This window comes from Pogona vitticeps, chromosome 5 (genome assembly GCF_051106095.1).
Source record: "Pogona vitticeps strain Pit_001003342236 chromosome 5, PviZW2.1, whole genome shotgun sequence".
NCBI lineage: Eukaryota > Metazoa > Chordata > Lepidosauria > Squamata > Agamidae > Pogona > Pogona vitticeps.
The window spans coordinates 133,306,072-133,330,000 of record NC_135787.1 but is presented as its reverse complement, the minus strand read 5'-3'; the positions used below and the strand labels follow the sequence as shown (position 1 = coordinate 133,330,000).

Genomic DNA, 23,929 nt, shown 5'->3' with positions numbered 1-23,929 from the left:
GTAGTAGCATTGAATGAGTTGTTTAAGTCATTTTATCAATTAGCCCGACTCTTTCTGCTTGCTATGTATGTGTGTGCTTAGGTTCACAAAGTGAAAAATTGCTAGGTTTGCACAAAATGCAGAAAACACAATGAAGGGAAAACCACTTATCTTGCTGTCATTCTGGAGGCAAGAACCCATTTTGGAGAGTGGAGAATCCTTGCCAGACTCTCTAGCCATATCAAGATTGTGTATCTTGAACAAAAGAAACAGATGGGATTTTCCATATCTGCATGCCACCTCACTTTGGTGTTAAGATATTGACTCAATGATGGGCAACTCCAAGGTCCCTAGTTCATTCTTCTTACATTTTTAATTTTTACATTGGACTTGGACTGGGCATCCATCAAACAGAGGACTCATTCAATACTCTCTAAGCAGACTGATGGCTTTCTGAGTTAAAAGTGAATATACAAACTTAACCAGAACCACAATAGTTGAATCATTTAGACAAGATTATTCTACTATTTAAAAAGTTAGTTTTATTTTTATATTTATCAGTCGGTAATTAGAACTGAACTCTTTGTTGCCATAATTATTTTAGTACCAAATATTTTATCAGCAACAAATAGTATAATTACAGCAGCTCTCATTAAGCCAGGAGCAAGACAAACACTGGTTGAAATACAGCTGCTTTGCTTAGGCCAAATTGTAACTTTTGGTACAAACTCTCCCTGCTGCCATTCTCAGGGGCACACATATACACTGGCTTGGAGCATGCGAACATATGTTCCAAGAATCCTGACAGGGATGCTTTATTTACCAGGCAGGAATGGATCAGAAGCTATAATTTGGCTTACACTAAGCTACAGGTTTTCAGTCATTGACTGGAAAAGATCCAAGTCATAGTACAGTAAATATGTTTTTCTTCAAACTATCCTTTCAAACCTCAAGAGCTGAAATCTCCTTTCTTGTGATCTGAATCCATCAATTCGGGTTCTATCCTCTGGAGATGCAGAAAACAAGCTTGCTTTCTTTTCCACATAGCAATCTCTCTCCTCACCCTCTTTTGGACATGTAATAAATATTGATAATATTCTTCTTAAACTGTATGCTATGATAGGGATTGTACTATTACTTCTGTATGCTATTCCATGACTAAACAGGCAGAAATTTTAAGATGCTGTGCTGGAAACTATTTAAAATTTGCCACGATACAACAAGAGATACTTAGTCTAGAACAAGGGCATGTTATGTCAGCAGAGCTGGGGGCTATTTTTCATATTTGTGAGCAGCCCTATGGCCATACATCCATAGAGAGAAGAACTAAAAAGGACTAATTTGAATATTTTATTACATGAATTGGAAAAAGGAAATGCTGTAAACTTTTTGCTAATTGAAAAAAATTCAGATTTTAGCTTGTAAAATAGATTTTTTTCTTAAAAAAACTAAATGTTTTTTAGAATATACCCCCCCCAGGTGTTTTGCCCCGCTAAACATGGCACCATTACATTGGTAATGGTGTGGCTAAAAAATCTTGTGAATAAATCTTGTAAATAAATAGCCCCCCACCTCCAGGAAGCCCAGGGCTTTCTGAGCAAACATTTTTCTTGGAAAAATACAGAGGATGCTGGGAGGGCATAAAGATGTTTGTGTCTCTCATTCTACAGGCAAAAATCAATGTCAAGACTTTCTCCCTATCTTTATCCCCCTTGCAGAACTCTATGATGCTGAAAACCTGTTCTAGAGGAGTTCCTAGTCTTCTGAAGCAGCTTCACAGGGCTATGGATAGCTACAGAAGAGAAGGTCCCCTACCAGCTTCTCTATAGTGCAAGCTGCTTCTACCAACAGAATTACACCACTGGATACTGGTATAAAAGTGCATCCAGACACTTTGCTCTTGCAATGTGACATTCTTTGGTACAACATAGCCCTTGATTTCTATTGGTTCTCACTTGAATAAGTTTCCTTCAGATCCTGATCATGTTCAGATCGATACATTTGCATTATGACGTGGTGGCACTGCGGGCTAAACCGCAGAAGCCTGTGCTGCAGGGTCAGAAGACCAGCAGTCATAAGATTGAATCCACGTGACGGAGTGAGCCCCCCTTCGCTTTGTCCCAGCTCCTCGCCAACCTAGCAGTTTGAAAGCATGCAAATGCGAGTAGATAAATAGGTACCACTTCGGTGGAAAGGTAAAATGGCGTTCCCTAGTCATGCTGGCCGCGTGACAACGGAAACTGTCTTTGGACAAGCGCTGGCTCTACGGCTTGAAAATGGGATGAGCACCGCCCCCTAGAGTCAGACACGACTGGAGTAAAAATGTCAAGGGGAACCTTTACCTTTACCTTTTACATATATCCAATTATACCTGATATATTACAATTTAGGGGGAAATGAATACATCCAGGCTTAGCTGGCGTTTATTACATAAATGTATTAGGCAGGAAAGACAGTGGGAATCCAAGTTTCCAGAGAAGGTCAAGAAGGAAATATGAAAAGGAAGGAGGTGACAGCATAAGAATATCAGTCTAGGTCAGAGCAGATGAAGGACAACCTTAGAAACTGAAGAAATTATTCTTCTATCTACTCCTTCCTGGGGAAAGAAATAGGTCTTCTGTGTAGAATAAGTAACACCCAGTGACCTCCAACACAGTTGCTATTTGAGAAACACAAGTACTGTATGTTATTCTTTGGCTCCAGATCACTTTTTGTAACCTTTTTGTTATTTAAAATGGTAAATCTTTCTCTTTTCAGTTTTTTCCTCCGTTCCACCATTAGCAACCCTAAGAAGACACGCAGCACCAAATCTCTGCATGTTTACTCAGAAATAAATCTCACTGTATTCAGATGTTTCTCTTCACCAAATGTGTTTTCTGGCTTGCGGGCCTTCTAGCCCCAGTTCTAATACCATGGGTATATTTGTAGTTGTTGCCAACACTGCCAAGGCTGCAATCACTTCTTCCTCAAACTATCTGTGTCCATTTTTCAATGGCTTCAGATTACTCCACTCAGTGTTTTCTATAATTTCTCAGCCTGCCAAAAGAAAAAGAAAAAGAAAGAATTAGTAATGCTATAATAACAATGTGTTTGGGTTATCACTGGTTTAAAGGAAGGTGGTCCAGTTTTTGTAAGCACGCTGATGCCAGTTTCACAGAACATACAGAAATATTAACAAAATGCAATATTCAGAATGCTATATTGAATATGTAAGACATTTGCTTTCATATACCACCTGCACCAGGATAGCAGAGACTGTAAGAATAAATCCATCACTAAAACTACCCCACTGTGCTAAAGGTCAACAGAGATCCTTAGGGGTGAAGTGGCACTTGCCTATCAAAATGCTAAAAACCGAGAGGTGAAAGAAATCAAGTGCAACCATTATCCATTTCAGAATATGAGGCATTCAAATTCCAGTGTATCAAGCTCATGCTCTGATACCCAGAGCAGAATGGCACAGCATGCCTCCATTCTATGACAAAGAGACTAAGAATAATGGAAAATAATGCAAAGTTAGCCTCTTCTTGTTAAAAATCTGTCCTATTGCAATGGCCTTCATTTATCCCAGTGCAGATATAATGGCATTTTAATCTTAGTGTATAGTTAAGAAAAAACATAATCTAATAATTGCCCAAACTGTGGGTTTTGTATTTATATTCGAATATTTGCACACAAGACTAGAAGAACTGTGTTCTGTTAGTTCTATCATGCAGTAAAAACCCAATCAACTTGCTGTTTTGAAAAAAACAAAAAGTACATTCTCAAGCTAAATTTTTTACAGACTAACAGATAAGTGATCACATTGCACTGCATCATCCTGTCGTTCGGGGTGGGGGGAAGTATGTATCCATGAGGAATATCTTAGCTTTAGGAGAATTCCCCTTTTCATTTTTAAAGAAGCAAATGCAAATCACATGAGATGTTCCTGTAAGAGGGATCTAAACTAAGCATTTTGTTTGTGCACATTGCAGAATAGAACAAAGAGAAATCTTTGTATCAGTCCTAAAAATAATTCCTCTGTGAGGGAGTGCCAGGCCCAAGATCCTGAAACTACCAATAGATTGAAAACAAAGAGATCACAGGGCTCATCTGGATGTTCTTAAAAACATTTTATGTAACCCTGCTATATCTTCCAACACAAAGGAATGAAAAGAGATTGTGGCAGAAATCTTGTGGTCTATGTTACAGCATATAAGCTGTAAACATCTCTGATTTCTCTTCTGAAGATCCTGAGCATCCCATTCAATCATTTCCATCACTGAGAGGCCATTGGGGACTGAGGGATGGGAGATGGAAGTCTTTAATTACAAAAAAATTGCTGCCACTGGGATGACTTCATGAGCAGCTGCAATTTTCAGTAATGAAAAGACTTTTCCTCCCTCCCATCCTGGGGCCCCCAATGGCTTCCCGATGATGAAATTGATTACATGGGAGGCTTAAGACCGTTGTGGGAGAAATCAGAGATACTTAATTTAAAGGGGGGAAAACCCAACTGATGATGATGGCATCATCAGCCTTATGCAAAATAACTTATGCAACAGGATTTCAGCTAATAAGGGTATGGAAATAATTCTGAAAATGCTTTTGCTAACTATACTGAAATGATTGCTAAAGAATTCTTAAATCTGAAGTAAAAAACTGGCCATGATTCTGTTCCATGATAACTATATTAAGGAATACTCTGCGGAGGGTAAGGAGGTTGCAGTGAAACTGAATGAATTTCTCATTCCTGTAACATGACTGGGACACTCACTCCAATGGATAGGTTGTTAAATCAATTTTGGAAGGAGAAAATGGCAGTACCTTTTACTGCCAAGGTCTTGGTTGAGGAGCCTTGAGCTTTGGATTCTGAAATGAAGGAAAGAATAATTGGATGGTTGCTACATTAACCAGGATTGTGTACCCACAAGAGAAAATCCAAAAGTCACATCAGTAGTCCCTGGCCTTGAGTAAGCCACTGCCACTTAGCTTAAGTTACACAATGGAATTGTTATCAGAATATGTCTACAAATAGAAATGATCAAAATCACAGTTTAAAAGACTGGACAAGACTGAAATAAGAAAAGTCTGTAATGGAAAGTGCATACAGTGAAGTCTCAAATCATAAAATTATTTCAATGATAATTTTGTTGTGGGTGTATTGTTGTGATAAGAGGGAGATATTATCTGTCACTGTGACTGATGGGTGTCGTTAGCGCACACTAGCGACACCAATCACAGTGACAGATAATCTCTCCCTCTTATCACAACAATACACCCACAACAAAAAACACACTGATCATCACAATCACCCATCTTCTGAAAAAGACAAAAGCTGATCCCAAAGCTATAAATACTCAACTGTCCAAACAAACTGCACCAAAGCACAGACAGAGTTCTGACTCCTGTCCTCTGAAGATGCCGGCCACAGAGACTGGCAAGACGTCAGGAAGAACAACCTTCAGAACATGGCCAAAGAGCCCGAAAAACCCACAACCACCATCAGATGCAGGTCATGAAAGCCTTGAAGAATACATTCAACTACAGTGGTGCCTCGCATTACGTGCACTCCGTTTGACAATGAAATCGCTTTACATCGATGTTTTTGCGATCGCAAAACGATGTTCCCTATGGGGGAATTTTGCTTTGCGATGATCAGTCCCCTGTTTCGGTAACCAATCATCGCAAAGCGATGATTTTTGCACAGCTGATCAGCGGTTTCAAAATGGCTGCGGGTAAAAAAATGGCCACCCGCTGTTTTCTGGGACAGATTCCTCGCTGCATGGGCAGCGAAAATGGCCGCACTATGGAGGATCTTCGCTGGACGGTGAGTTTGAAGCCCCTAGGAACGCATTAATCGGGGTTTAATGCATTTCTATGGGCTTTTTAAAATCGCATGACGACGTTTTTGTTTTACAGCAATTTTCGCGGAACGAATTAACGTCGTCATGCGAGGCATCACTATATATTTATTTATTGTCCTGTGAACTGAACTTCTAGAGATAGGATATATGTATAAATTCAGCTTCAAATTAACAGTGAGACTATATCCTGGAATTAAAAAAAAATTCAGCTAGAAGCTCTGTAAACTAGATGATGATTCAAACATACATCAGTGGATTGTCAGAAACCACAAGGATCTTTTCTGGCGTTGCCAAGCTGTTGCGGTCTTCCTTCTTATCATAGGAAGAGCAGCAGGATGGAGCAGGGGAAATGCTGTCACTGCGTAGAAAGAGCAGTTGTATGTCTTTCAGCACATCCAAGTGTACATCTAGCGACAGTGTGTGGATGCTCACTGTCACATGCAGAGATGCCTTGTATGAGCTGGCCTAGATAAATGTTCTGCCTGAGAGGCAGGGGCTCTTGGGGTCCTTAGCTTGCTCAAGGTCTGTCTCCTTGTCAATATGATCCTCATTATGAATGATCTCTGCATCTCACAGAATAGTTTGACTCATGATGATTTAGGAAGGTCTTGTGCTTGAATGCAAGAAGGAATGTGGCCAATTTTATTTTTATGCTTTCTGTTTTCTAAGGCTTTTTATCATCATGTTTGTTCCGGATTGCTTTTGAACTGGACTCCTGTGAACAGTAAATTGCTGCTCAAGCTTAAAGCTGTGTTAAACATATAGACTGGCATCCATGATGAACAGTTTAATCTCCCACCTTTTTAAAAAAAATTTTTACAAGTATGAGTGGGGAGCCCATGATTCGATCAGGAGCACCACTCAGTGATAAAGAGTTTTCACCTCCCCATGTCTGCCCCAGCTATGTTTCCTCCTAAATTTACCTCTCTATTCATCCTTCCTGAATATGGTAATCCTGAGTTGGATCAGTGACTCATGCACTTCGTTCTATGTTGTGGGGGAGGCTCAGCATCAAGCTACATATTTAACCTGATTTATAGTTTAGTTCTGGGTTGTTGAGTTGTTGTTGGTTTTTTTGGGGTTTTTTTGCCAGACTTTTCCCTCAAATTGGAGGGACAGGGTATAACACATTTTGTTTGCTGGGTCTGATACCTATAAAGGTAAAGGTTCCCCTTGACAATTTTTGTCCAGTCGTGTCCGACTCTAGGGGGCGGCGCTCATCCCGCTCTTCAAGCCATAGAGCCAGCGTTTGTCCGAAGACAATGGGGTAGGGCCAATTAGGTCTTTTCACTCTGTTAGCACCCCAGTGGGGTGAAATGGGAAGATAATTGTGGTCTGCCCTGGGGGGCTGTTTGGAGAACAAATCCGGCCAAGAATCAAAAGCTTTTTGAAAGAGCAGAAACAGGGAGTGAGTAAGAGTAGCTGTTGGCAGACTGTTTGGAATTTTATTTTCCAAATGGAGTCTGTCAATGTTTATATGGAATCATCTTATTTTTGAAAGCATGCCAGTATTTAGTGTAGCGTGTTGTGATTGACTTGTGATTTCAAGCAGAGGTGGGGCAGGTTTTTAGGATGACATTTCATTTGCTATTGCATAGTTCAGAATAGTAGGAAATGTTTTAATAGATGGTATTTTCAGGGGGGAAAGAAGAAAAGAAATATATGATTTGATAAAATTATTACTCCAACTAAATTCCATCAAAATGTCACAGTTGTTATGTGCTTAAAAAGATTCTGCTCCTCTATTATTAAGTGATAAAGGATTATAATTTGATAAAAATGGATGTTAAAATGAATGATTTTAAAAAGTGTGCTTCAATAAAATTTGGCATAAAAATTCAAAGCAAAATGTAAAAGGGGATTTTCTTTATTATTTTAAATCTACACGTTTTTAAATATTTCAGTGTGTGAGTGTTATATTAAAGTACAATAGAACCCTACACATTTCTGAGCTTTCATCACTCAGTTATTTTGACTTCTTATAGTCTATGCCTCCAGTCTTATGTATTTTCACTATAATGGTAAAAAATACAGTGAATGAAGTGGCAGTACTGCACATTTTCTATTCATTTCAGTTGAATTTGCAAAGTGGATGATACCTACCGTAGACTGGAATGGTTCATTATAAATCCTAACTGTGTTTTCTAATGTTAGAAATACTTTTCTAAACTTAGGATTTCTAATTGCCCAGGACTCATGATATATCTATTTTTAATTATTATCTTTACTTAATTTTCTTGCTGTTCTATATGGAAATTGACTCCACTATTTGAAGACAAGACATCCAATCCAACTGATTCAGAAACAGGTTTTTGCAAGTGGATATTTCACATCAGGTATGAAAAGGGCTCTTGAGTGTCAAGTAGTGATTGCAGTCACACTATCCACAAGGCCTTGCACAATGTGATATACTATGTAATTGGGAACCATGTAACAAAACCACAACAATCATTTATTTAGTCTCTTTCAAAACAATTGTTTCTTCCTTTTCCCCCTGCTTCCCTTTCTCTCTCACCCTCTCTCCCTCAAAAAAATGTGGGGCCATGTAATGAAATTGATTGGCTGCAATCATTCAGACCAAGTAATATTTTGTCTAAGATAAAAACAAAGCTTTAGTATTTACTGACTAAAGGTGGCCACCTGCTTAGGTGGCTATAACCTGGATGGACCAGTTTAATTCATGCCACCTTGTAGCTGTTAGAGCCTTCTCCTTCTATTCCCCCCACCCCAATTTAGATTAACATACTTTGACATTTTGGTCATGTTTCTTGGGATACAACAGGGCTCTGAGGAACAACTGTGTGTATAGCAGGAGCTATTTTTTATTGACTGGGTGATGCCTTCCTGCCCACCATTTCCCTTTCCACAGCAAGTCATTTGAACCTGAGTTCGAACTCTCTGTTCCAGTCTGCTCCCCAGGATGTTCTGCCTCACACTTCCAGTTCTGTCATGCTCCTTTCCAAATTCAAAGAGAGGGGAATTGAAGCTGACACATTTGACAAAGCTTTCCATCTAGGCCCAGGACTTTGAATGGTTAGGTCTTAAAAGTCTGGGTATGGATCTGCATTCAGCCATGTTGATGCTGAATTAGCACAATTCCCCCCCCTTTTCTCTGAAAGATTTATTATCTTTTAACGTGATATATCAGGCAAGTCCTTTCTTTGCCAGGAACAGATGTACCGATTGGATTTTGTATGTGCAGGGTTGTGTGTGAAATTTTCATTTCATTTTTGAAGAATTTACCAAATTTCTCAAATTTCTGGGACTCTGGAGAACAGGGTTCAAAACTCCGCTTAGCCATAAAAACTGACTAGGGGAGTGGAACTGATAAAACCACTTCTTGAATATCATATCTTGAAAGCTCTGTAAGGGTTGCTATAACTGTCTTCCAACTTGACAGCATGTAACAAGAACAATTTGTTCCAAACATGTAGAGCATGAAATTCTAAAGATTGCAATGCAAGAGAAAGTGGATTTTCATGTCCCTGCTCCAAAGTGCTACAGACCTTTGCAAAATGAGCAGAAACCAGGGCATGTGGAATACGTTTGATTGATTGATTGATTGATTGATTGATTGATTGATTGATTGATTGATTGATTGATTGATTGATTGATTGATTGATTGATTGATTGTGCCAGCTTTTCCCCCATAGTGGACCCAAAGCAGCTCACAACAGATAAAACAACATATTTAAAACACTATATACATATATTTTAAAAACAATTAAATGTATAGTAAGATTAAAAATCAAGTTTAAATACAATTTTAAAACATTTAAAAACCTGTAAGTTAAAAACTAGCATTCCTGAGGTACCTACTGCTTAAAAGCCTGCCTGAAGAGGAAGGTCTTTGATGACGGAAGGACAAGAGGGAAGGGCCAGCCTGACTTCTCAGGGCAGACCCTGGGAGCAGCCACTGAGAAGGCTTTCTCTTGTGCCCTTAGCAAACAAGATTGGGAAGGTAGTGGAACTGAGAGAAGGGCCTCCTCAGAAGGATTTATAAGCTGAGAAGGTTCATATGTGGTGATATGATCCTTCAAATAGCCTGGATGCAAGTCATAAGGCATCCATAATTGGATGTCATCCTCACAGGCTTAATATTAGGAAAGCTACCCAATGGTGATGGGTACAGGTAACATTATCACTGATACTCCAATAAATGGGAATGGAAATGTACTAATCCAAACAAGAAACTTTTAAACTAACACTAAATAAATTTTGCAAGTTTAGATATCCAGCCTCTGTAGTCTGTTCTGAATAAACAGGTGAGGACCAGAAAACGTAGAGAAGAATGGAAACCTTTATCTTTTGCTACTAAAGGCAGACCCATAGCATGGTGGGGTTTTCTCCATTTAACTAGGTGCCTCCTTTTGCTTCGCTCTTGAGCTGCACGGTAAATGCCAGTGGCTTTTAAAAAGTCATTTCCCCCTATTAACATAAGCACTCACACATGTTCTATTATTGTATGTCTTTAAGGATTTTTAAATATCTAGGTTTGTGAAACATCTTCAGTAATATTCTATGTCACTGTTACACATAAAACCACCCACCAGAAGGGACTGAGATTAGTTACGGGAAAGAATAGCTGCTACAGTGGCATTTTGATGTAATTCAGTCTAAATTTCAAACATTCCTATTTAACATAATCAAGTGGTATGAATTCTTCCTTTTTTAAAAATGGCAAGTATACAGTACTGGCTCAATTGGCACTTAGCAACGGTCCTTTTACAATATGCACAAAAGCTTCCAGCAGGGAGACTTTTAAGGACCGTCTTTTGAGAGCACAAACTCACACGCATACAATCAGTAGACACCAAGGCTGTATCTCCAGCTCCCCTTGAGATGTTATTTAGCTAATGCACAAATGTTATGGTTAAGCTGATAGCTCTGGAACTGGACCAAGCTGTTGAGTTCAGGTACCATTTTTTTTCATTTCTGGATGATACCATCACCTTATAGTACTGCATGAAATAAGATTTCGTATGCAATTTTTACTAAATAGGTAGATTCCTTCTTTTTCGTAATGCTGCCAAAGTCAAGTGGCTCTTCTTCACTGTCGTGTTTGCATAACAGCACACATGGCTAAGTGAATGAACAGCTAGACTCTTCATTGGCTGGATGATTCTGGGTGCTAGACTACTGTCATCACTGGTGAATGCAGGCAGGAATGGAATACAGTCGCCAACATCCTGTTGCTTCGCATGGTAAATTGTACCAGAGGAAGCCCATTCAATCAATGTGTCTGTAGTAAATCAGCTCCTCTGTAAGATTCCTTGATTCAAATAGCTTACTCTAAATGTAATTTACTTACTAGAGTAAGTTGGCTTATTTGGATCAATGGAATTTACAGAGGACATAACTCACCAAATCTCACTGATTTAATGGACTTACTCTAGTGTGACTAACTAAGCAACAGGATTTTGGGCAAAGATTCAGTATCTTGTAGTAAACTACCAGTAAGAATTTTAGTAAGAATTTTCTCAGAGATTTCAGTCCTGGCAAATCAGTCCACAGCGTCAGCTGCAAATCTCGAAGACTAACTGATATCAGTTGCGAAATTCTAAAATTGACTAGAGGTCTTGCAGAAAACTCATCAAGTAAAGGTGGAACTTTATGAAACATGAATGTAGGTCACTTTAGACTAAAACAAGTTTTCAGTCTTGGTCTAAAGGACATTAGTCCTTTAATGTGCATTTACAGATAAAAATCTCCATTGTGATACAAAGATTTGGAGGACTCCACAGAGAATATGAAGTGTTTCATAAGGAATTTTCCCCTTTCCTGATGTACACCTTAATGTTGCATGTTTTGGTTTGGTAGTATTGGAGCATGTTGTTAGTCTGAACAAGCAAACATACCACACACATATGCACCCACACATATACATAAATTGTAGCTCATTTCACTCTGTTTCTGTTCCACAGCCATGCTTATTCTACAGTATGTACAGAACTATAGCCCATACAATATACTTTATGCATCTGAAAAGGCTGATTATACACAGCAAAAACTCAAATTTAAATATATCTGCTTATCCTAAGAACACCATGATACTTTGTTTTGTTTTGTTTTGATTACCTGTTTGGGATCTGTTGCCTTAAACTTCCCATGGAAGTTACTGTAGAAGACATCGCAGAGCTAAGTGCTATAATATTGGAGAAAATAATAATTACAATATTGGTATTGTGCCACTGAAATGCTGAATATTTTATTTTGTGTCAGTGGTTCTTACTGTAGTAACCTTAATAAGGTGATCTAAATAAGGAGAACAGGTGTATGCATACTTTTTTTCAGTAGCATGGCTTGCCCAATCATTTCAGTGAGCAGATAGAGAGAGAGAGAGAGAGAGAGAGAGAGAGAGAGGGACGGACGGACGGACAGATGGATGACAGGCAGGAGACGAGCGGAATGTCTTTGCTGTGTATTCAAAAATGTCTTCTGCAAATGATAAAAATTTGCTGTATATGCTCAGGCTGTGCAAATATTTAGCAGATACTTTATGTTCATCAGTGGCATCTGATGTGCAGGAACATAGTAACAGTCAACATTTGGTTGTATGATGGAATAGGCATGCAGTAATAAATTCTTCATAAAAACCCTTAACTAATTGCCATTTAATTTCCATTTGAAGTCTTGTTTTTATCTTTCTGAATTCCTAAGCCATCTGAATGCATTGTCTAAGATATGCTTCCTAAAATCTGTTCTACCATCCCATATACCTTACCTGCCAATGTTCCATCCATCCTCCTTATCTTATAATCTGGTGAGGCATTATTTGGAGGTGTCTCTGAGGAAATATTTACCACTGCAAAAAGATACTTGGACTAGGAATGTCTTGGAGGTAGTGCCCTTTTGAAATTCCCTACCCAGGGAAATCCATATGGCCAACTCCCTTTTATCCCCAAAAGAGGGCTAAGGGAACCCAGTGCCATCCACGTGTTTTGAACTACAAGTGCTATAACTCCTGAACATTGTAATGCTGGAGACTTGTGAGAATTGTAGTCAAAACTCTGGAGGACACAAGGTTGCCTGTCTTTGTTTTAGAACAGTCATTCTTCTCAACCTTTTTTTGGCCATGATTCTTTTAGGAGCTCTCAGGTTCCAGGGCCCCCGTCAAACAAGGATACAAAACAGATAGCTTTCAAAAACTTCTCACATTTTTTACCCTGTTCCCCTTTTTCAAACGTGCTAGGGCCCTGTGGGGGGCCATATGGCCCCCAGTAAGAATGGCTGCTTTGGAAGTTCTTTACAATTTATTTGTTTAAGATACTGTGTTTGAGACAGTCTTATTAATTCCTGGTTGATTTGTATACCTTCTAGCACTGTCACCTTCCCTCTCAATATTCTGTTAACTTATTGTATTTCAGAAGGTAAAGCAAGCCCCTTTGTGTAGATGAGTGGATCGGCAGCCTATCAAATGTTAAAAATAATAACTAATAAATTCAACAGCAGTGGTCCATTTCTGATAAAACCTAAGTACTGTGTGTGAATGCAGTAACAGTAAGCACTCAGCAATATCTGAGCTGGAGCAGTTCATATTTTGCAACTTTTGATAGCTGACATGCACCAGTTGTTCAGCATTGGATGGTATCACACACAACAATCCAAATTTGGGAGCATCTTGTTATCTGGCCCAAAATTAAATAGAGTGTGTTTTACATAAATGAGGTCATATCAAAAGATCGAAATTTTAAACCTTAACATTAGGGGTTTTTTTGCATTAAAATCTGATCTTTGAAATCTGAAAATTTCCCAGATTTCTAAATTTGGCAAAATTTTGTATTTGCTTCCTGGGAAAACATACATATTCAAAGAGACACATTCTCTTCTGGCCTATTAGAAACATACAAAAGCTGGACTAACAGAACAGCAAGACTGACACTCTGTGGCTTAGCAGAAGAACTTCAATGCGTGTTAATGGCTGACTTCTTGTATTCTCTTGAGACTACTAAAATAGGCACAAAAGTGCCAGAGATTTGATTAAGAACAAAAATCCTGAAAGTTAAATATTTGTTTCCAGTTTTGTACTTTCAGCTTGCTCAAACTCAACATTTGACTGTTGCTGAGGAATTTGGTATACTTGCCACTTCAAGATGAAGTTTCTTCTACTGCTGAAGGCTGGGCACAAATTTTTTGAAACAAAAATTATTTTACAGGAAAAGCATAGTGAGCATCAATCTCTCGTTGTACTCAGTACTGAGAGAAACCAACTAGAACCAAGGCTTCTTTTCCTTCCCTCATTCTTGCACCTAATCAAGAGAAAAGGGTCATAAAGAGGAGCACAAGGTCATAATGAAGAACTTGACCATTTTGTAAACAATTTGGGAGGTCAGTTACACCCGACACAAACACATTATTCAGGCATGATGCGCTTTTCATGTTTTATAAAGGAGGGTGCTCTAGTCTTGCCCGCAACCCCAGAACAATTTATGTTGGTCCTTTGAACATGGAAGGCTACTTCCTGAATAGGAGAGCCTCCCTTGTCTGTGCTCAATTTCCACACATTTGGGAATGCTAATTTTCCTGCTAACCTGCACCCGCAGATGATGGACTCTGGCTAAAATCCTTTAATAGCACTCTAGCACACCAGTCATAAATATTAGGAGAAAATTGTATGTTTGTGTGGGTTGAGACCTCCTTCAATGATGAGGACATGCCAGCAAAAGAAAAGAAAAAGAGAGAAGAGCAAATTTATCTCAGCTATTTCAGCAGCAACGGTCTCCATGATTTCCCATCTCAAAGACCAGGCGAAGAGAGTACACAGTGTGGCTTGCTGATTAAACCCTATTCGTCCCGTTTGAACCCAGAACCCTTGCACATATTGATTTTACAACTTCTGGGAACAAGGGCTGTTATGAGCAGAGGGTCAGTGCCAAGTTCTATGCAGTCCTTCTAGATAATAAAGGGTGTGTGTGAAATATCCTTCTTAGAATCTTGCAAAGCATCTAAAATGAGAAAATAGTAGGGGAGGAATGGTGTAGCTTTGCAATAGGGATGAGCAACACATACCCATCCAGATATTTGGGGGCTGCCATTCCCATCAGTCCTGGCTAACATACTGTAACCAATGATATATAGAATGAAAATGTAATTCTAGCTTTAGGAGCATTGTTTTTATCCTTATCCAAATGTAATTGCTAGATTAACATCTAAATCAGTTAATATGATGTATCAGTTTAAAATCTTTAATTGCCCTGCAGCAGATCCAGAAGAACTGTGGTCTTCCAGATGCTTTTGGACTGTTGCTTCCTCCCACCTGGCTATGTTTTTTAGGGCGTACAACAGTTGTAGTCCAACATCTGGAAGGCTGTAGTTGGCTGTCCTGTGGAATATATAGGATGATCCATCCTCTACACACTGGGTCCATAGGCATCCTTCAGTCTCGAGAGACCATGGTAACATGCTCTGTATCGAGGAGTGTCCTCTCCAGAGCATGAAGCCTGGGTAAAGTAGTATGGAGGATAGGCTGTTACCCAAGCAGCAAATCCCCCCTCTCCACATTGCTGAAATGGTCCAACGGAAAGGCAAGAGCCAATACAACTGGTTCCAGCAACATCGCAGGAGTTGGCAGAACGACACGAACTGCCTTTGGGACTCCAGCGCTGGATTTTGCCTCTAGGTTAACTCTTGAAGCCTTTTCCATGAGTGGATATAGCCTGGGAGCGTATATAGAAATCTTAGTGGAGCAGCCACATGTTCTTATGTATTTGCAAGTCTGTTATATTATTGATGCTTAGATGTTTGGTATTGCAGTTGATGGTAGTAAAATTCTATATCATATGCTAGAGAAATCCTTTCTGAGATGATACCGTTCTTGAACACCATTTCTATATTGACTGAGAAAGTAAAATGACATTTACCATTAAATTTAGTTTTTGGTGACAAATGTTGTGGCAGATCAGTTTACCCCACCCAAATCCTGAGAGAAGGAAGCATTTCCTAAGGTTGCGTAGAACTCTGTCTCTTTCCTGGCCTATCTCATCATATACAGTACTTCTTAGTTATTCAGAATGCTAATACTCCATATAATTTTATTAGTATTTATTTTATTAAATGTTCAATAAATTTAATAGGTTACGCTTATTCTGGGAAGGAGGGTAGATTGTGCCTCCACTTCTGAATCTAGATTGAAATTCCAGCACTGTTTGCAGCAGTAGATAACTAACTGGCTTACCCCCTAGGAAAAACAATGACACCCATAGGAATGAGGATGAGACAGTTTGTGCATGTGTACGTGCCTTACTTTATTAAGATCAATAATGAGTAAAAATGCATGTATAAATAACTTCTTTTAGACAAATTTTGCCTCCAGCTTTTAGGTGGAAGGAATCCAAAATGGGTGAAATATTAGAAGTGGATGTGCTTATAAATGAAATGTTATACAGTGGACCCTTGACTTACAGACGGCTTGACTTACAGACTTTTTGAGTTACAGACTTCTCTGGCCGCAAAATTTAGGTTTGACTTGCAGCCTGAGAATCGACTTACAGACCAGAAAAAAACCAAAATGGAACAAAAACGGCCTGTTACGGGAATAAATCGGTTTTCAATGCACTGTAGGTCAATGGAGACTTGACCTACAGACTTTTTGACTTGAGAACTGCCTTCCAATACGGATTAAGTTCTCAAGTCAAGACCCCACTGTATTGCAACTTCATGACCTTGTACTGTGCTTGTACACACGTGTTTTACTTGTGTACAAATAGCAGACGATCTTTTTGTCAGGTTATGAAGAGGATTTCCTGAGCATCACATCTCAGTAATATTTCTCCAAAATATTATTGTCTGCTGTTAAACCTCAAGGTGAGGCACTCTGGATTCCCCTCCTAGGGACATGGCAGCTAAGACGTCCCCTGGCAAAAATGCCATGGATTCCAGCGTGGTTTGGTCACTCGCAGCAGCTTTCACTAAAGGCGTAGAATCAGCTCTTACAGTTTTTACAGCCTCTTCCTCTGCATTCCCAGAGAACTGCATTTCCAGCACTAATCCCCTTGCTCTCCTGGGCTCCCCTAGGCTTATGGGGCAGGGTCAGTCGGCCCTCAGAGGTTGCTCAAGGCAACCCCTCATAATTGCCCATGTTTTGAATGATTTGCTAGTACACTATTAAATTGTTCTCTCTTTTCTTTTCATTAATCTGAAAGGATTAGAATATTTCAAATCCATGAAGGTAACAAATGTTGAATCCTATAATAAACATTCTGCCACTGCTCTCTTCTGTACAGTTTAGTATCTGGCATTATATATTTGAAAAAATACCTCAAGCATATGATGTTGATGCACTAGCAGCTTGCAATGGTGATTTCTCTGCCAATCCAAACGCTCACTTTTTAATAAAGAATTTAAACAAGGGAAGCTAAACATTCTTCAGTCTTGCTTCTGAGAAGGGAATAAACGTTTAGATTGGCTCTCTTACTCCTAACACTCTTCTTTAAAATCCTATTTAATAGAAAGGTCCTGTTTAAAATCATTATGGAATTCCAAGAAGCTAAGTTCTGAAATAAAGCAACCAAAAGTCCATGAACCCACTTCCTAATTTTTCATTTATGCAAATAGGCATGTGTTCTTTTTTTAATTTATATTTTAATAGGTCATGTGTTTCTGAACAAGTAACTTGCACTTTGAACATAACCAAGTCAACACTTCTATTAATGCAACATGTATAGAAATTATGGATGTGTACTAGCACCAAAATTTGTATTCAGAATCTGGGATTGCACCCCTTCAGACTTGGAATTTGGAATTTTAAAAATTCTGAATTTCTGGATATCTGGAACTCCAATACAGTCAATTTGAATACTACATAGTCATTTCTAAGGAATTTCCCTGTCTCCTCTGACACTTTGCCAGTGATCATGCCAAATGAGAAGCATGCACATCTATAGCCAGCTGTGCCTAGGAACTAGGAAATCACTGTAATGGGCATACGGATGGAACCTGGAACAGTGGGAATGCCAGCAGCATTGGGAAGCAGAGCACTCCCCAGTCATACTGGGGAGTGGGCAAATACCTCTGGCAGCACCAGCAGAGATTGGAGATAACCTGTGTTGAATGGGACCTGTGTCAACAAGCATGGGGCACTGCAGGTTTGTGTGAGTGAATGATCACAATCTTCGAATAGCATTTGGAAGAATAAAAGAGGCAGAAGGAGGGGCAGCAGACTGAAGCATGGCATACCTAGTGCTGTGAGCAGAGTATGCTGTTCTCTCTTACTTAAGAAGTTGAATGTAAAGAAAATAAGTAGTGTGGACTGACAGCTTCCCCTGCCTGAGAGAACATCCTTCTCACTGGGCACATTAGTTGGTGGGCAAGACAGCAGTCCCACAGTTACTTTGGACAGACCTCCTCAAACAGACCCCCTTCTCAGCCTCTTAAGAGAAAGGATCAGTCTCTTTTGACTTACAGTGCTCCTGCTTGTATGCATCTATCTCTGCCTCCGTCATGCCCTTCCTCTGGGGTGGTGTCTCTGGAGGAGAGGCCCTGCCTTTCTTGTTAAGACAGTCTTCGAGAAAATGTGCCCTGTTGTTTCAGGGGACTTGGACTCCAGAATACAACTGTTGGTACTGCTGTGTGGGTGCTATGAACATTGTTCGTGTCTTTCTGCACTGTGAGACCACACACCCCCAGTGCTAGCCAGACTATCTTCACTAGCTGCTGCTGAATGTGATGGAAAATTGGCTGGCACTGCACACCTGCTTGCTGTTGCTTAATATCCATTGCCCGCAGTTTAATTTGGGGGATCTAAGAGAATTGCTAGAACATACTTCACCTTCCACAAGGAGGCAAACCTGTAGTGAAGGAGATCCTTTAGCTTCCACCACTTCAGGCCAAAAAAAAAAAATGCTATTATGCCTTTATGGGATGCCCCATCCACCTAGACTGTCCCCTCATTATGCTCTCCATCATGTCAACCAAGCCCTGGAAGATTTGGATCACCTGGCTAAGGATAGATGTATCTCCACTAGGAACCTATGTTATACTCTCAAAGCTTTGGAGGACATAGACCACTTGACCCATAATGTCCCACACTTCTCTGACTAGAGGAGCGACCACACCAAAGAAAGTCTCCAGTGCCAAATATTGGAGTGCCCTTTGCTGCTCCAGCACTCTTTCAAGCAGGTAGAAAGTAGAGTTCCATTGAGTTGCCACATCCTGGATTAGGTGGTGCAGTGGCAATCCCAATTTTTCTTGCCTCTGTTGCAACATCTCACTGCCTGGGTCACTATGGTGAAAATGCCCTGCCACCTTTCTGGATCACTACATTATATTAGGTTTGCATAACTCTTCCATACCCTGCGGAGCATCCCACTCTACTAAGTTGAGAGTGTGAGCCATACATCACACCTCTTTCATCTTCCCAGCCTGCAGTGCTGCCACCATGTTTGCCACATTGTCTGTGATAAACATACTTTGCTTTTCTGTAGCTTGACTCCACTGCTACTGAACGTCCCTCAAAGCCTCTGGAGTGTTATGAGCTGTGTGGCTTCTCTCCATTACACCCACATTCAACAGGGCCCACCTGACCTTGTGTCTTGCCCCATGACCGATGCCCCACCTCCCACCAGTGTCCTGTCAGAGAGAAACAGATATGTTTTCCATGGATATCACTTGTATTATTAAACAACTGCTACTGTACCAATTGCCTGACAGCACAATATAAATGTGACACCACCCTGTGGCTGTGGGTCATTTAATGTAATAAGTGGTGATGAGGTGTCCATTCTGCCATTTACCTATGGGAACTAGTGTTCTCCACCAGAGGGAATGGCTGGTCTTCAGAGTTTTCATCTGCCCTAGATCACTGGTTCTTAACCTTTTTGACTCAGATGTTTTTGGACTGCAACTCCCAGAAGCCTTCACCATCAGCTCTGCTGGCTGGGGTTTCTGGGAGTTGCAGTTCAAAAACACCTGAGTAACAAAGGTTAAGAACCACTGCCCTAGATGATGAGTTATTCTGGCATTTTTACTTTTCAGAAGGCCATTTCCTGCACCCTCCAAGCTTCCTCAGAGTAGCCTGGAACATTATTGAGATGTGGGTCTGGTAATTTTCCTGTCTACCTCCCTGCTTTCCTGGGCTGGTGACACAACCTCTGCCCTCTGAAGACTCTTACTCTTCAAATAAGGAAGCTACTTGCCTCCACAGTATCCACTTCATTTGCCATGAGAGCATTTGGTGCACACGGCTGAAAATGCTTCCAGATGATTGACTTCTTGGGGGCTCCTGTTTCCTAACAGGGATTGCTAACTTTTCATGACCGCTTATTACAGCAACTGGTGGGGAAAGGTTAATATCAGTGTCACATCCTTTTGAAATACTGCCCACATGCATTTCCCCCCATGTCAGATGTGTATGTACCCTAAACTGAGGGTAGGCTGGGGAGTTTACAATCATTTAAATATAAAGTATCTCCCAACACTTCTTCCAGATCTTATTTTTTTTAAGTGTAGCAAGGTGTTTTCTTAGAGACAAGAGGAAGGGAAGAGCTGGATGTGGTGGTGGTGGTGGAAGCAGAGTATTTGAATAGCTCCGAAGGCATATAAGAAACAAAACAGCAAAATAAAATATCTCAGTTTTAAAGCTCTCCTATGCAGTTTCTCACAGCCCAATCCAAAAGCATTTGAAACAACTACTTCAGCAAATGACAGCGCTATTTTGTAGTTACTTGATGGGGAGCCCATGAAGTTGCACTCAGCTTTGGCATGGTTTTTTTCTTTTCTTTTCCTTTTTTTTTCTTTTGGCTCTCCAAATATTGTATCTTTGGAATTTAACTTCAGCATGGCGGCTTCAGGCTTTAAAAGTGCAGACTAATGTACAAAACTACACATTTTACTCATTATAGGATATAAAAGGAATGTTTCCTGTGGTGGAGATAAATAGGATGGTCACCCACAGTTTCCATTGATTTAAGTTCTACAGTAAATTCATGGGAATTGCAGCTGCTTGACTTCTTTGAAAATCTGGCCACTGTTCAAGTCCCGAAGGCCATATCCTGTACATACCAATTCAAGTGCTTAACCTTAGGCACCCAGTTTTGAATTTTTTTTTCTTTTTGCATATATGATCACAGGAGTTAATTTCATTGTCAAGAGCCCAGTATTCAAAAACAGCTACGCCACCTTGAAGTCAAGCTAAAAACCTAAAACACTTTCATTCTAGAACAGAGAAGCTCTAAGATACCGTATCTTACAAAACATCAAAGTATTGGGGAACCAGGGAACACTTTGTATTTAGATTCTTTTAAATGTACTTTTGTAGTAATAACCAGTTGCAGAGAAATTGTGATCAGAACGCACATCTCAGTGTCCCAGGGACTTGGTGGCCTGCTGTAGCTTCCCTCTTGGGCTTCTTCCGTGATGTCATCATAGTAGCCTTGGATGTATAAGCTTATGATACAGGCTGGCTCCCGGCTATCTGTAAAACTCTGCCCTATTGTGCTTTGTCCACAAATCCAAAACTAAGTTTAGATAACTCTGAAGTGCAATATTATAATTTTTTTAACAAAAAGGTTACTTAGGGAAGTTGGACACTAAATTGTTCAGTTGGAATCTTTATCCTTTGATTATGTAGTTGGCTGAACAAAAGCATTTTGATTCATTTTGTTCCAATTTAATTCTTCTTTGCAAATGACCTGATAGCTGACCCATTTTTTATGCATAGTATCCCCGGGAAAACAAAAAAAATATTAAAAATATATATACAGTGATACTTGTTAATCATGACATTTTACATTTCATGTTCCAAGACTTTGGTTAAAAAAAAAAAACACATACAGGAACAAAAGTTATGCAAATAGACAAAACCTAGCTACATTCTCTTAGTAAAATTCAGCGTTAAAATTATTACACTTTCACTCAGAGTGAACACAGTACTTTAATAGAATATCTGAGAAAAGAAGTGTTCCTTCTTACTTTATAAATTGCTTTTTATTTTAACATCCTGCAAATTACGATTTTAAATAAAGCTTCATTTTTTTCCTATGTGCAAGTTCTCTTTAAAGGCAAGTTTGGCTTTCGTTTTAAAAATGCTTGAATGCAGGGAAGTTTTATTTCCAATATTATACTGACCAATAAGGATAATGAAATGAATACACACATGCATGTACACACACACACACACAGAGAGAGAGAGAGAGAGAGAGAGAGAGAGAGAGAGAGAGAGAGTTTTTAATGACTGACAGCACAATCTTATTCATGTTTATTGAGAAACCAGTCCCATTGAGTCCAGACAAATTGGTATAAAATTACAGCCTGGATTAGAATATTTCCAGATCACAATACCATTTTGACATCCAGATCAAATTATATTTTATGAGTCATACATCAAGACAGCAGTTCCCTAGATCAGGTTTATGGACTGATGTGCAGATACCTTTCGTGCCTTAGAACATCCAGCATGGACAGTGTAAAGTCTCTCTGGTGGCCCTCTGTTTTTTCACTACCCTGAGTGCTCATATGCCTAGAAAGTATTCATGCAACTTTGAGTTCATTGTAGGCAGATTTACATGGTTTTGAATGGGGGACCTGATGTTTCTAACTTTCCAGTTCTTGGTGTATCTATAGGCTACCTCATGTGAAATTAATACTACTGCCTCACTGGATTTATTTATTTATTTATTTATTTATTTATTTCATTTCATTTCTATCCCGCCTATCTGGCCAGATTCGACCACTCTAGGCGGCTTACAATCAGCAGTAATAAATATTAAAAACATTACAAATACACGAAAATAAAGATCATAGGAGTATAGAAGAAAAAGTCGTCAGGAATTAACTGTTGGAATTAGCTGTTGGGAAGGCCTGCTTATACATAAGTGTTTTTAGTTGTTTTTTAAAAGTGCCCAGCGAGGGGGCCGCACGAATCTCAGGAGGTAAGTTGTTCCATAGGCGAGGAGCCACCGCCGAGAAGGCCCGATTTCTGGTCTTTTCCTTCCGGGCCTCTCTCGGCGTCAGGCTCCTCAGCCTTACCTCCTGGCTTGCGCGAGTGACACGGGTAGATCTTGGTGGGAGGAGGCGTTCCGCCAGATATTGAGGTCCTAAACCGTTTAGGGCTTTATAAGTAAGCATCAATACTTTGAAGTCGATGCGGAATCGGATGGGCAGCCAATGCAATGCGGCCAGAGTGGGGGAGATATGTTGGTATCTTCTCACTCCACTGAGTAGTCTGGCCGCAGCATTCTGCACCACCTGAAGTTTCCGCAGCAGCCTCAAAGGTAGCCCCACGTAGAGCGCATTACAGTGGTCTAATCTTGAGATTACAAGCGCATGTACCAAAGTAGTGAGGGCCCCCACGTCAAGGTAGGGTCGCAGCTGGGCTATCCGCCTGAGATGGAAAAATGCGGTACGGACCACAGACACCACCTGGTTTTCCATAGTGAGCGCCGGGTCCAGATGGATACCCAAGCTGCGAACCCCATCGCTGACAGGCAGGGTCACGCCCCCAAAAATGAGGGAATTACCCAAATCCCCAGCTGTGGGAGCGCCCACCCTCAGTACCTCCGTCTTGTCCGGGTTCAGCCTCAGCCTGTTCTCCTGCATCCATTCCCTTACAGTCTCCAGGCAACGCTGAAGGGACAGAACGGCATCTCCTGCAGTTGGAAAAAAGGAGATGTAGAGCTGCGTGTCATCAGCATATTGATGGCACCGAGCTCCACACCCCCTGATGATCCTCCCCAGCGGCCTCATGTAGATGTTAAACAGCATTGGGGAGATGATCGACCCCTGTGGAACCCCACAATTGAGGCTCCACGGGGCCGAGACATTCTCCCCAAGCTGGACTCTCTGGGGTCGGTCCTCCAAGAAGGAACGGAGCCAGGCAAATGCCCGGCCACCTATTCCTAACTCGGAGAGCCTCCCCAGGAGGATACCGTGGTCAATGGTATCGAAGGCCGCTGAGATGTCGAGGAGGACCAGCAGAGACATTTTGCCCCTGTCGGCCTCCCTCAACAGGTCATCGCACAGGGCGACCAATGCCGTTTCTGTTCCATGGCGCGGCCTGAATCCCGACTGGAATGGATCCAGGGCATCTGTTTCATCCAGGAACGCCTGAAGCTGATCGGCCACTACCCTCTCAACTACCTTGCTTAAGAAAGAAACATTGGCGACGGGCC

The 23,929-nt window shown here is 40.5% G+C and overlaps 2 long non-coding RNA genes across 2 annotated transcripts in view; one reads left to right on the top strand and one right to left on the bottom strand.

Moving 5' to 3' along the window:
* Positions 1-1,684, bottom strand: part of LOC140707387 (uncharacterized) — a 59,363-nt gene extending 57,679 nt beyond the window's left edge. The window contains exon 1 of the long non-coding RNA XR_013536959.1: positions 1-1,684. This exon is cut by the window's left edge and continues 2,945 nt beyond it. This is a non-coding gene — a long non-coding RNA (uncharacterized LOC140707387).
* Positions 1,685-1,702: 18 nt separating this feature from the next.
* Positions 1,703-17,362, top strand: LOC144583261 (uncharacterized). Its single transcript, XR_013536960.1, has 2 exons — positions 1,703-1,850; positions 2,737-17,362. It is a non-coding gene; the product is annotated as an uncharacterized LOC144583261 (long non-coding RNA).
* The last annotated feature ends 6,567 nt before the right edge of the window (positions 17,363-23,929 follow it).